This window comes from Peromyscus maniculatus, chromosome 9 (assembly GCF_049852395.1).
Source record: "Peromyscus maniculatus bairdii isolate BWxNUB_F1_BW_parent chromosome 9, HU_Pman_BW_mat_3.1, whole genome shotgun sequence".
Classification (NCBI taxonomy): Eukaryota; Metazoa; Chordata; class Mammalia; order Rodentia; family Cricetidae; genus Peromyscus; species Peromyscus maniculatus.
In genome coordinates this window covers 82234265-82248616 of record NC_134860.1, presented here as the reverse complement: position 1 = coordinate 82248616, position 14352 = coordinate 82234265, and the positions used below count along the sequence as shown (strand labels likewise).

At 34.4% G+C, this 14352-nt stretch overlaps 1 long non-coding RNA gene across 1 annotated transcript in view; it reads left to right on the top strand.

Moving 5' to 3' along the window:
- LOC121832388 (uncharacterized) overlaps nucleotides 1–11442 on the top strand; it is a 35257-nt gene extending 23815 nt beyond the window's left edge. The window contains exon 3 of the long non-coding RNA XR_006076044.2: nucleotides 10648–11442. This is a non-coding gene — a long non-coding RNA (uncharacterized LOC121832388). The remainder of the gene's footprint in view (nucleotides 1–10647) is intronic.
- The last annotated feature ends 2910 nt before the right edge of the window (nucleotides 11443–14352 follow it).

Here is a 14352-nt window from a genome sequence, read left to right as displayed (position 1 = left end):
TGGAGCGCCAGGAGTCTAATTAGCGAGAAAGAGAAGGGTTTATATGAGCGAGAATTGTTGAAACCAAGGTTGGATAAAGCACAGGGACAAATAGCCAAACGAATGGAAACACATGAACTATGAACCAAAGGCTGAGGGGCACCCAACTGGATCAGGCCCTCTGAATAGATGAGACAGTTGATTGGCTTGATCTGTTTGGGAGGCATCTTGGCAGTGGTACCACGTCCTGGGCTCATTGCATGAGTTAGCTGTTTGAAACCTGTGACTTACGCAGGGACACTTGGCTCAATCTGGGAAGAGGGGACTGGACCTGCCTGGACTGAGTCTATCAGGTAGATCTCAGCCCTTGGGACCTACACTTTTTTAAGGAACTTGGGACAGCATATAGGGGAGCTGTTCAGAGTGATAGTGATTCTATTGGCTTTTGTTTAGTTTTAAAGATAAGTTAGCTAAAATCACAAAAACCATTTTCTCACAAATGCTGATAAAATACCCAATTTCCACTTCCACATTTGTGGGAATCAGGTAATAGGAAAATTTTCACAAATTCTAAACAATTCTCATTCCTTTGTAGCTAAATCATTACAAATACAGGTACTGTGAGCTCATAACAGTTGTAAAGATATCCTCATAACAGATATAACATTAACCATTAAGTAATTTATATATTAAGCATTTATTTGTTTATTTCCAGCATTGAGAACTGTTCCCAGGAGCCAAAAAAGATCTACTACTGAGCTTTCTATCCAATCCAATTTATTTGCAACAGCTAATCTCTTGACTGTCCCATTTATCATTGAGTGTTTTAAATATTTAGAAATGTGTTTTCTGAGTTGATATTTTCTGTGATCTATCCGTTGTTTTATATATTTGAAGATGTCTTACTTCTGATATATATGCTTAGCTGTAAATAACTAGTAATTTTCTTCTGTTTATTTAGGTGTTTGCTTCTTAATGTGTGACAACAGAAACAAAATTATAGAGAACACAGGCACACTCTCAAAATATCACATGACATTTTACACAAACATCTGTCAAATGTAAGGTTAAGTTTTCACTTCTTGAAGAAAATATATTCCAATTAGCAGCAGTATTCTGCTGTCAATAGCATGATTTTTGGCAGGAGGAACTGACGTGTCTTTGTGTATTGGGCAGGGCATTTCCTGTGGTACTTCTGCTGAAAATTCCCCTGATGATTTTAAGGATAATTTTTACCCATTATTTTGATAGATGCTTGATACATACACATTCACATTTCTCTGACTACATAATAGACATATAGCTAAAATTTAACACTTAAACTAGCTAACAGTAATCACTTAAACTAGTTAACTTATTCCAAAACACTAATTAATACTGGTTTTCTTCTGGAGTTTGTAGAGAAAATTTGTTAAAAGAAGACTTATTTAATAAAAATCTTTAGTTATAATACTGTTTGGATGTTGTTATGTTGTTATAAATCACACAATTGTTTTAGCTCAATTTATGATTTTTAGGGTTCAGAATACATTTAATAATTTATATTAGTCTCATAATTTGAATGTTTTGGTATGTTATTAACAACATATTTTCAAAATGTACTTCATTCAAAGCTTCTTCTTTATTTTTGACAGTGTCTTAACATATAGCCTTTGCTGGAACGCCATGTAAAGACTAGATTGCCCTAGAACTCAAAAGATATTTTCCTGCCTTTCACTCTTGAAGGAAAGATTATAGGTGTATGCACCACATCTGGTTCTAGTCATTTCCTTTTATAACAAGAAATATCCAACAGGGCATATTATATTATGTTAATATTTTTATATATTGATCATGTCATTCTGTACTAGAACACTGTTCTCTTGAATGGGTGGATACACAGGACATAAAATCTGACAAAAGAAATATTGTCACCTATGCAACTGGCTCCTTTACTATATATGATATATATATTAATAATAGTGCTTTACTTTTTAAATATTGAGATTTGAAAAATGTAGAAAACATTTACACATTTGAGGAATGTAAAAATGAGATTAACTTGGAAGAAGTTAACTAGCTATCTAAAATGAATATTTATTACTAAATAGGTATATCCTAAATTTTAGGGAAATAATGCTTTTCAAAATAGCATTTGATTTATAGATAGATTTATAGATTTATAACAATAAAGAAAAACCACGGATATATTTAATAATTAAAGAGATAGCAGTAGATAAAAATACTTAAGAATTTTAAGAATTCTTAATTTATAAAATGTTACAAAGGACAATTATGGTTTATTATGCAGAGCCTATCATCCGCAATTTCATATGTCTGAAAACTTTACACCCAGTTGGTAGCACTATTTGGAGGTTATGGAAGAATCAGGAGGTCAGACCTCACTGAAAGTAGATACCTGAGAGGTCGGTCTTGATGGTATAGTGTATTCTAGTGGTTCCAACTCATTCCCAGCTGGAATGTAGCAAAAGGAAAACCTCCCTATTGCCATATCCTGGACTAGCTTCAACCACCATGTCATCCTTGTCCTGATGTATTGCAACAATTCAAATGGTGAACCCAATAAACCTCTCTTCCTTCAAGCATTTTTTTGTGTTTCGGTTAGGTCACAGTGACAAATATATATATATATATATATATATATATATATATATATATATATATATATATATATATATATATATATATCTGTAGATGTAACCAACCATCTTATTAAATAAGAAACATAGAACCAATGCAAAGAAGAAAGCTAAGAGGTCAGAGCTAAGAGCTAAAACCTTACCCTTCCTCCTGCAGTCGTCCTACCTCTCCGAAAGAGACCTACTTCCAGTGTTAAAGTCTTTATAAAGACTTTCAGTTCTGCCTTCTCATTGGTTGTAAACCCAACCACATGACCACCTCGTCACTGCCTGTCTGTACAGACCTCCAGGTCTTCTATGGTTGGTATTGAGATTAAAGGCATGTGTCTCCATGCTGGCTGTATCCCTGAACACACAGAGGCTTACCTAGCTCTGCCTACCAAGTGCTGGGATTAAAGACATGCACGCACCACCATCGCCCAGCTTTCCTATGGCTTGCTAATAGCTCTGACCCCTGGGCAACTTTATTTATTAACATAAAAATAACATTTTAGTACAAATAAAATATCACCATAGATATTTAATACAAGGACATAGCTAGATCAAATAACAAAATTTAATTCATATTGCTTACATTAAACAAAAAATCATTTTGTGATTTGCCTTTTAACTTGTTTTATTGTTTCAATTATCTTCATGAAGTTAATTCCATTTGTTACTGAAAGAGTCAGTTCTACCAACTTTAACAAAGTGCTTTATGCACATAAGTCATACATACAAATGACTTAAAGCTGTGTTTAAGATGTTTAAAGATGTGCTGTATCAATTAATCAAGTTCTTTTCTTGTTTTAAAAGAAAGACTGAAGAAAACATTATTTCTATATGCCTTAGCTTGATCTTAGTATTAAAATAATTCTATGGAACAATAAATTGTAATAAGCAAAGATATTTGCTGTTAAAAAGTTTTAGTTGCACTTCGTATGGTTTTCGTCAGTATAATAGCAATATTTACATATTCTATTGTATAGACATTTTCTGTTATACATATCCTGCATAAGTTTTTCATTTAAACTGTGATTCAGTGAATGATCTATTTTGGTACATTAGGGAAATGATGTCCATCCAATACCTCACACAGGAAGCAGCAGGCTCTGAATTCATCTGTCAATCTTCTCCTTTAGCTCTTCTTAAATCTGTATTTTATTCTTGCTCTTGTGACCAGATTAGCATGTGAGGATAGAATATTAACTGAGATAAGGCTGAAACCTGTGGGTTATGGATAAAAGTATTTCCAGAGTATGCTGTACTCAAATAACAAAAGGTATTAAGCTGACTGTTCGTAACATTAACATTTAATTGCCCTGTTGCTGCACTGTGTCTGGTTTAGATCCTTGTTGCTGAAACAGTGACCATCTCATGACAGTATGGACTTCCAGGAATACTCGAACAAGGTTCTGTTGTCATATCCATTTAGGACTACACCTATGATTGATAATCTAAGGTAAATAAGACATTATTGGTGGCTAAGTTTAACATTCCTGAAATTAAACATTAGATTCTGATAATGACATAGAATTAGTACAGTGGAACTTTCACATGCAGTAGAATCTATCCATACTGGCATATGAGATTTAAGGACAATGTGAGTTTATTTATTTGTTTACTTATTTATTTATTTTGTTTGTTTTTTCAAGACAGGGTTTCTCTGTGTATCCCTGGCTGTCCTGGAACTAACTCTGTAGACCAGGGTGGCCTCAAACTCAGAGATCCACCTGCTTCTGCGTCTTGAGTGCTGGGATTAGGGCATGCACTACCACTGCCTGACAAAAATGTAGTTTTTTAAAAAAATCATGTTTTGAAGTATATATTATTTTGCTTTTTTATTATTATCATTTGTTTTTTCAAAACAGTGTTTCTCTGTGTAGCTCTGCCTGTCTGAGGACTCACTCTAAAAAGGTTAGCCTTGAGAACATAGGCCTCCTGAGTTCTCCTGAGAACTCTGCCTCCTGAGTGCTGGAATGAAAGGAATGTGCCACCACATCCAGCTAGTACTTCTAATTATAAGCCCAAGATATATCATAATGAACTGACTCAATGTTGTATTTTTATAACAGACTTTTTATTGATTTTGTAAGGGCAAAGTTATTCTTTAAATTCAATTATAAGAAATACAGTAGTTAAACAATACCCTTAATAATAGATTGAATTTTATTGCACTTTGTTTCATCTTTTATTTTATAGTGCAGAAAAATAATTTTCCTCAACTTAATGACAAAAAAGAAAATAACTAATAAAAATATGTCTTAGTATGATTTTTCCAACTTCTAAGCACACTAGAGCCATTTCATGTAATTTTCAGGTGTCATTTTGGAGACACAATAGACTATGTCACCAATTATATTCCTTTTTTTCAGACAAGAGTTTGCAATCAGTAGAATGCATGATGAGGTGTAATCAAAGATTAGAACTTTTTAATTAAATAGGGCCTTTTGTGACTTGTCATTTGACATTAATTACTGTTTTAGTTGGATTCCTTTTGATTTGTAAAGGGCCCCGAGTACCACAAAAATTATATTGCATCATAGAAATTGTTGATAATTAAAACAAAAGCTTTACTGCATCAGCCCATCACACATCTTAAAAAGGAACATCATTTTAAATGTTAATGGCTGCCTTAGATAAACAGACTAGAGGGTTTTGAAGGAAAATAACAGATGGCATGTTAAGCCAGTTGCTTTGGATGGACAGTTTGAAGGTTGTTAATTGTGATGATTTATAAGGTGTTTTCAAATGTGCAGTCACACTTCTAGGGCCTAACTAATGGTGAAAGGTATATGTGCTCTTCTAAAGGCTCCACACCTGGTGGGAATCATAAACCTAACTCACACTATAGCCGAAGCTAGAGATCATCCATCAAACTCAATTCTAAAGATAAACTGACCTAGGAGTTCAGACAATATTTTCATTTGTGGACTCATGGAGAATAAAATGTAAATTAAACTTCTTTGTAAGCGCTCTGGATTAAGGTAACATATCTGTAGTAAAAACTGCTACTCATACCTATGACTAGAAAAATTTATACAAGTGTTATTTACACTAAAAGGATGAAGTAAATGAAAAAAAGAATTCAGACTGATTTTGATACTAATGAATAGAACTCTTCTAAAAAATAATCTAAGAAATGTATGACCATATACTAATACAATTTATTTTATTCTAATGTGCTGCCTTTATGTAAGATGCGAAGTTTGATACTACAGTTACTAGATCTTCACAAACATGGATACTGAGATTTTCTTTAGTTGTGGCAAAAGAACCACATATGTTCTAATCCTGGCTGCTTTATAAGAGAAGACATTTAATCTTAGTACAATTTACCTTAAGTTAGAGTTATGGTTTGTGAACAGAATAAAACTAATTGGCCTGAAAATGTGTGTCACCATGCCCATGACTTCATTAACAGTGTATACTATGCAGCTGAGCTAAACGTGTGGACATAGATGTAATAAAACAACTTTCAAAACACTTGATTGTATGAACAAAGAATATGAAGCACTGAAAAGTGGAAGATGTAATTAATTTTGTCATCATTGCACTACAGGTGGACTCCAGTTAGCTAAAATGTGCTGACTATAATTGCACCAAAATGTCTTCAAAAAATGTTGAGGTTATAAATAATTAAAATATCTATTGCTTCCCTTTTCTCCCTCCAAGCACTCCCACATACCCTTCCTACCTTCCTTCAAATTCATGGCATGGTCTCATTTTAAATGAATAATTAAATCAGACATATAAACATACACACATACACATATTCCAAAACATAACTTGGTCAGTCTATATGTTACTTGTATATATATTTCCAGAGCTACCCATTTGGCACTAGACAACCAATTGGTATGTTTGTCCCTGGGGAAGGCCATCTCTCCCACTCCCAGCTTTCCTCAGTTGCCTCTAGTTCTGTGAGTAGGGTTGGGGCCTCAAAGGTTTTTCCCCTTGTGGTTCAGCACATTTGTTCGTTCCATTCTTGTTCAGCTCATGTTTGGGCAATCATGTTGGTGTAACTGTATGAGTGTACCTTCTGATGTTACTTGGAAACATAGTCTCACAGCAAGCTCCCTGGCCATCTGGCTCTTAGAATCTTTTCACTTCATCTTGCACAATGTTCCTTGAGCCCTAGGTGCCAGAGTGTTTTTAGATGTGCCCACTGGGACTAGGTTCCACAACTCCACATTTTGTTTGGTTGTGTTTTTATTTGTAGTGGTCTCCACCTGGTGCAATGAAAAATTTCTTTGATGATGGGTGAAGACTATACTTATCTGTGAGTAATAAGTCTCTAATTGTACTTAAGGACCTACTCAACAAGAGGGAAATCACTCCTGGTACTTGAAACTCTGCTAACTACTCAATGTTAGTGAAGTCACATTTATTGGGAAAGAATCTATAACCACTAATTTAATAAAATATTATAATCCCTACAGGAATCTGTAAACATTGTCCTCATACCCAAAATGTCTGTTTAAATTTTTATTTTATTTTATTCTTTTATTTTTATTTATGTTGGTAACTGAGGCTATTTTATTGTTATTGAAAAAAATTTAATCACAAACTTTTAAAAGGGAGGACTGTGCTTTTTCTAGACATATGTGCATTTATAACTTTCTTAGCAAATGTGTTAAACTTGTGCTTTATAGTATTTTCATATCCAATGAGGGCTTTATATGAAAGAGAGGAAATTCATTGTTCATTATGGTGAGTAGATGGAGAAAACTGTATAGACCTGCCCCCTCTCTTCTCCATGTTTGGGAGCAAATACACTGGAACTATAATGGACACCTACTTGGCAAGCTTTCTCATGGAATGACTATGAAAATGCTCTGTACAAAGCTGAAGTGCCCATAATATAATCAAATATAATTTAAACAAAGCCAGGTGCAGAAAGGTGTACAAAATTAAGAGACAAGACAGAATATTAGGGGGACAACAATTTACTATATATGTATAGATAAATAGGTGAAATGGATTGATGATAGATTTTATATATATGATAGATCGATATATTATTTATATGCCTATATATACATATATATGCCAATAGATAGACAGATAAGTGATAGACAAACAGACAGACAGGTAGATAGATAGTAGATAGAACTGTTGTTGGTAGCGACCAAAGCCTGGACCTTATATTTTTTAGAAAAGGGTTGTACTACTGAGCTATGTCTCTAACATTAAAGTTTATGCTTATTGTTCTACAACTTAAAAGTGATTTTAACAGTTAGTCTTCCAAAAAAATAATTTCAAGTATAATTATTGAAGCTTAAAGATGAGAAAATTCAAAAAGGACAGCCAATATTTTAAGATGGCTCTATCACTAACAATGAAATTGTAAAATCAAGAACATATTTGAATGACATGATTAATATTAAAAGAATATTGTTAGAACATTATATTTTTGAGGTATGATTTTAATAAGAGGATTTTCTTTGTCTTAAATGATAACATATCATACAAGGGGTGAAAATAATCAATAAAATATATAAGCAAAATTTGACAAATATTTTGAAAAAGAAGTTAAAGTAGGAATAAGTGTTGGAAATTTGTACACCAAGCATTGTAAATATGGACAAGGGGTTGATTCCTTTCCTCAATATTCAGCCGTGAATTCAATCACTGTCCAATTCCACCTTTAACACAGTACTTCCTATCCAAACCATGGGAATCTACTTAGTTTTTCATCTGGTATTAGAATTGGGGAGACAAGCCCCTTTTCTATGGCTTTTTCTCACTAATATACAGAATAAATGACTAGAAATATCTAGTTCATAACTTGCGTCACAAAAGAAGTCCACACCCACACTGGTTTCATATACCTCTCCATGTGGAAGAAAATTGTTTTTTCTTCACTCATCCCCCTTTCTGATTTGTCTAACTCTCCCCCATGGTTCACTTGACACCATATATAAAAGTTCCTTTTTTTCAAACATTGATTTTCAATAATGTCCCTTAAACGCACATGTGCTTGCTCCCTTCCATAACTTCTTTTAGCAATATTGTGTTCTTATTCTAAGCTCATATAACAACACTTTGTGGATTTCCCTAAGGGCATCTTTGCCTGTTATGGTTATTGTTTATATTTAGAAATTGAGTAATCCTAAGAACTGGGTCAAGTTGACAAGAAGTGGGTGACTTTTGATTGCTTACTTTTATTTGTCATCCTGACCAGATATAGAATCAACTATATTCAAGTTGCTTAGTACTCTGTGATTTTTATGATCAAATTACTGGAAGTAGGAAGACCTATCCTAAACCTGGATGGACAACTGTTTTTAGAGGGAGCCCAGGTAAAAAGAAGACACATTTTTGCTTTTTGCCAGTTTGCCTTCAATCTCACTGACAAGTTCATCTACCCTGTTACTGCTCCTGCTCAATTCTTTTAATGATATTAGTACTCAGCTTAGGGTTCCAATGGGATTGAAGACTAACTCCTCTCATGGAATCCTTTTTGTCTTCAGTTCCAGAATGATACTAATGAGACATCAAGACACTTAGACTGAGAAACTACTGGATTCTTGACCTCTCAGATATAAGACAGCCATTGTTTGACAACCCATATTGTAGTTTTGGAAGCCAATCTAATACAGCTCTTTTAATAAATATCCACTCTGTTGTATTTTTTTCCTTGAGAGAGTCAACACTAATACAGATTGTAGCAGATAAGAAGGAAGAAATGAAAAAACTTTCTTGCATGTCTATGCAATATAACAAGACTCTGGCTCCTGATATTTGTAAATAATCTATAGTTGGGTATTAAGCTTTGTCTGAGAAATTTTCCTTCCAGGTAAAGGTGAATGATTTCAGAGAGTACCATGAAAGTAACACTGATTACTTAGGTAAAGGCTAGAAAATAAGGAAAATGATTTATTTCAATAACCAACTTTATAGCTATTAATTTTCTTCCCTTTTCCCAATGAAATCAGTTGGTGTTGATAGCCTGACACTTTTTCTACTCTTTTAACTTGTCCATGAAGAAAAATAAAAGAGATTAAATAATAAAGGTCATTTTTTAAATCTCATTGATTTTGTATCTTGATAATGAAATTAATTCTATTTTGCAAAACCCAAGAAAGGCAGACTCAGGCCTAATCTAAGTATTAAATATAATGTACTTGTCATGAAGGAGTTAAAATTACTATTCACAGGATACATTGTGTTTAAAAAAGTAAAGATACCAAACTGCTTCAGTTAGTATGTTTTAAACACAGAAATATATCTTAAGGCCAATTAAACATAAAATAGATGATCATCACAAGGTAATCTTGTTTACAATACAAATAATTAAGCCACTTTCCCCTAGAAAATGTAGTTAGGAGACCTTAAAAATTAAAACAGCATTTGGTATTCTTTGCCTTGCTTATTTTTCTGTAGAGAGCCTATCAGTTAAAATGATGAATTTTAACCTTTTCCATTTCTCCCAGACAAGATATAATTCATATTCTTCAGGCTTGTTGCAGCTGGCTCCTCATACTGATGAAGAAATTATTGTTTTTATAATATTTACTAAGGCCGAGTTACTGAACTTTCTTCAAGGACATTTACTTTACTTTTAATTTGTAAAACTCTGAAAATCTTTTGGAAATAAATGGTGGGAAGAAAAATGCATTAAATTATACAGCTAATTGTGTAGTTTAATGAATTTGAATTAAGTCATAATATATTATACTCAATACAATGTATGTGATGAATAAGAAATTAAAAGGTCATGGTGTCTAAGAATAGTAGGATCGAGAACTAGAATGCTAATGGATCAAAAATGTCCTGCATGAAAATGTCTTTTTGCTCTGTGTCCCAATTTTGTTCTTTTCAAAATGATTATTCTCAACTGTTCAATAAACTCAGTTTATTCAACTGATTTTTTAGTGTTCTGTGACTCCAAGAAAGTACCTCATTATGCTACATGTTGAAATCTGCTATTTTCAGAAATAATTAGTTAAATAATAATGTTCTGAACATTAATTATCTGAAAATACACACAAAACCCTGTAATTAAGAACAACTTCTTGACTTTTTTTTTTTTTTTTTTTTACAGTGACAGGCATTGAAAGATACGTCTTAGAAAATGTTGACTCATCCGTCATAAAGTACTGCAGTGAGGTGGCTGTCCATGAACAGTAACCTACAAAGATATGTGTACACTTTGTATACTTGAAGTTAATCTATATGACTTCCAGTCACTTCCAGTCTAAGGGGTTGAGGCAGAAATATTACTGCTGTGTTTGAATGTGAAATGCCCCCCTATATGCCTATGGGTTTGCATGGTTGGCCACCAGCTACTGGCACTGTCTGTACAGCTAGTGGAAGCTTTAGGAGGTGGAGTCATAATGAGGAAATGGGTCACTATGGTGGCCTTCAAAGTTTTACAGATTGTCCTCACTTTCTCTTTATGCTTGCTTCTTGACTATGCTGTAGTGTGACCAGCAGTCTCCATTTCCTGTTGACATGCGCTTCCACTTTAGACTGGTTCTTCTCTAGTTCTCATCTAAATTCATTCCTTCTTCTCTTAAGATGTTCCTTGTCGGACATTTTGTCACAACACTGCAAACAGTACCATATAAGACTTTCAAAAGTCTTTGCCCTAGGATCTGTGTGGATGATATGTATATTAATTGGACCAAATTATGATATTTGTATTATTTTTCTAAATCTCTCTGTTACCTGATTGTCATAAAAAGACCAAATGTTGTTTAAAATAAAATTATGAACAAAATTTTATGATGCAAATTTATAAATTGTGAAAATGAGTTGTGAAATTTCAAATTATTCTAACTTTAATATTAAATATTAACTACTTATGGTTGAGAGCAAGAAAAGAGCCATGATGGAAAAACAGCATACAAGATATTTTTCTCTTTGCTATTGGCAAAATATGTTCATTAAGTTTACAAATGAATATAAAATCTTCAATGAAATTTCCTTTCCTCATGTAAACAGTTACTTTCACAAGAAATATTTATAATAACTTACATTTGAACCTCATTAAAGTTTGATCTCAACCTTTCTGTCACTGATATTTCAGAGTTAGTGATTCAAGTGAAAGCCAATTTAAAACTCTAACACTCTTCAGGAAGTGATTAATGGGCAAAGAGCATGTTTAGCTATAGCAGGTCAAACTTGTGCTCTTTACCCATGGCACTTAAGAATGCCTTTAATATACTAACATGCAAATGTCAGGTACAGGGGATTACCAAAACTTATCTTTGTCCAAATATTTGGTACCATAAGCAGTATAGCTCAGGGTTTGAACACTTTGGGGATCCATGTAGTACCCCTGCTTACTTTTGTCATGATTCTACTGATGATATGAATAAAAGTAGAAGAGATGTTGGAGCGAGGGCTCACTAGATGAAGTACTTGTTGTACGAGTGTGAGGACTTGAATTCAGATTCCCAGCATCCACTTGAAAAGTAAGTATGGTGGTGTGCATCTGAAGGCTCCACCTGGGGCAGGGGTGTGAAGACAGGTAGATCCCAGAGGTTCACTAGTCAGTCTGTCCAATCATGGACCTCCATTTTAGTGAGAGACATTTCCAAAAAAAGGAGTGCAATAACAATAGACACACAAAGGATAGAGGAAGACACACAAAGTCAATCACTGTCACACAGCACACATAAACAATACATACACACATACACAATTCTAACAGTAAGTTGGAAGTCTCTCATCTTAACTATCTGTTAGTGTCCTCTCTAAGGTAATGGTGATGGTGTTGTAGAGAAAAAGAAGCTGTGGATAAATTCTGCCTTTCATTCAATTTATCCAGCAGACACTGCTGGAAGTTTGTATATTATGTGTTATATTTTTCATCATTACCTTTCTACATCTTATTGGCTATTTTAGAATTTGTGAATAAACAGGAACATATCTGTGTCACATTAATTTCCAGCATGGAAGTTTGACTTGAACATTAGGTACTTATATTGCTTTACTAATGTATACCTTGCATTTAGGGTTATTACCATAAGTGTAAATTAAATTAAATTAGAGGAGTGTTGTCATAGTGTTTCAAAAGAAGCATGTGCACCTAATTCATCAAGATCTGCCTTTGCTTCTCTAGGGGTGAATGTGATGAAGAATCAAAGGGAAAACAATACCTGATCAGATGATGCATACTGTAGTGTCTGTGCCTGCCTGGTATTCCTTTTGTTGTTATTGTTTCTTTTTTTTTTTTTGCTAAATTAATCAAGGATTTATTTTTAAAATATCTATATCATTTATAGAATCAAAAGTCCATAGTTCCATAGTAATTTCAAGTTTCAAAATTGATTAAATATTTTTAATTCATTTATTTACTATCTATCCCAGCCAGAGTTTCCCTTCCCTCCTCTCCTCCCAGTCTCTCCCTCCCCCCATCTCCCTGTTTTCCCACCCCCAATCCACTCCTCCTCTGTTTTTGTTCAGGAAATGGTAGGTCTCCCATGGATATCAACAAAACATGGCATATCAAGTTGCAGTAAGACTAAGTACCTCCCCATGAATTAAGGCTAGGAAAGGCAACCCAGTATGAGTAACAGGGTCCCAGATGCCTGTAAAAGAGTTAGAAACAGCCTCTGCTCCCACTGTTAGGGGTACCACTATTAGGTGTCACATATATGTAGAGAACTTAGGTCAGTCCCATGCAGGCTTGCTGGTTGTTGGTTCAGTTTCTGTCAATCTCTATGAGCCCAGGTTAGTTGATTCAGAGTTTTTTTTTTCATAGTATCCTTCACCCTGATGGATTCTACAATCCATTCTCCCCTCTTAGTCAGGATTCCCTGAGCTCCACCTAATGTTTGGCTGTGGGTCTGTATCTGTTTGCATCAGTTGCTCCATGAAGCCTCTCGGATGACAGTTGGGCTAGGCACCAATCTATGAGTATAGCAGAATATCATTAGGCATCGTTGCACTGACATTTTTTTTCTCAAGTAGAAACAATGGCTTTCCTTAAATGTGCTGCTCCATTTTTAGTTAACATGCCTTCAGCATGTCATCTGTACCTGGTAAGATAACATCAGGGCTTTGATGATCACATTCTGAGATGGTATCCCTTTACACACATCTCTTTTAAACCCATCAAAAAACATCTCTACAAATTCTGTTGAGATCCTTTACAATTATAGATGAAATGTATTTTTCTTAGGCAAACTAGATGACATCTTTATAACTGTTTATGATACATATTTTATTTTTAAAATTCTTTTAACTTTTATTGATTCTTTGTGGATTTCACATCATGTAACCCAATCCCACTTATTGCTCCATCCCCTCACAACCTCCCTCTGCCCTTACAACATTCCCCCTAAACAAAAGAAAATTTAAGAGAAAAATTAATGACCAAATGCAACAAACAAAAAAGAAGGAGGAGGAGGAGGAAAAGATAGAGGAGAAGGGGGAGGAGGAGAAGAGGAAGAAGGAGGAGGAGGAGGAAGGGTAAAGGAGGAGGAGGAGGAGGAGGAGGAGGAGGAGGAGGAGGAGGAAGAGGAGGAGGAGGAGGAGGAAGAAGAGGAGGAGGAGGAGGAGGAGGAGGAGGAGGAGGAGGAGGAGGAGGAGGAGGAGAAGAAGAAGAAGAAGAAGAAGAAGAAGAAGAAGAAGAAGAAGAAGAAGAAGAAGAAGAAGAAGAAGAAGAAGAAGAAGAAGAAGAAGCAGCTCATCATGGGAGCTGTGGAGTCACACAAGTTACCCTTTAGTCCATTCATCTTTACTTGCAAGTGTTAATTTCCAGGAGTCATCAGTCTGGCTGGAGGCCTCTGGCTTCTGT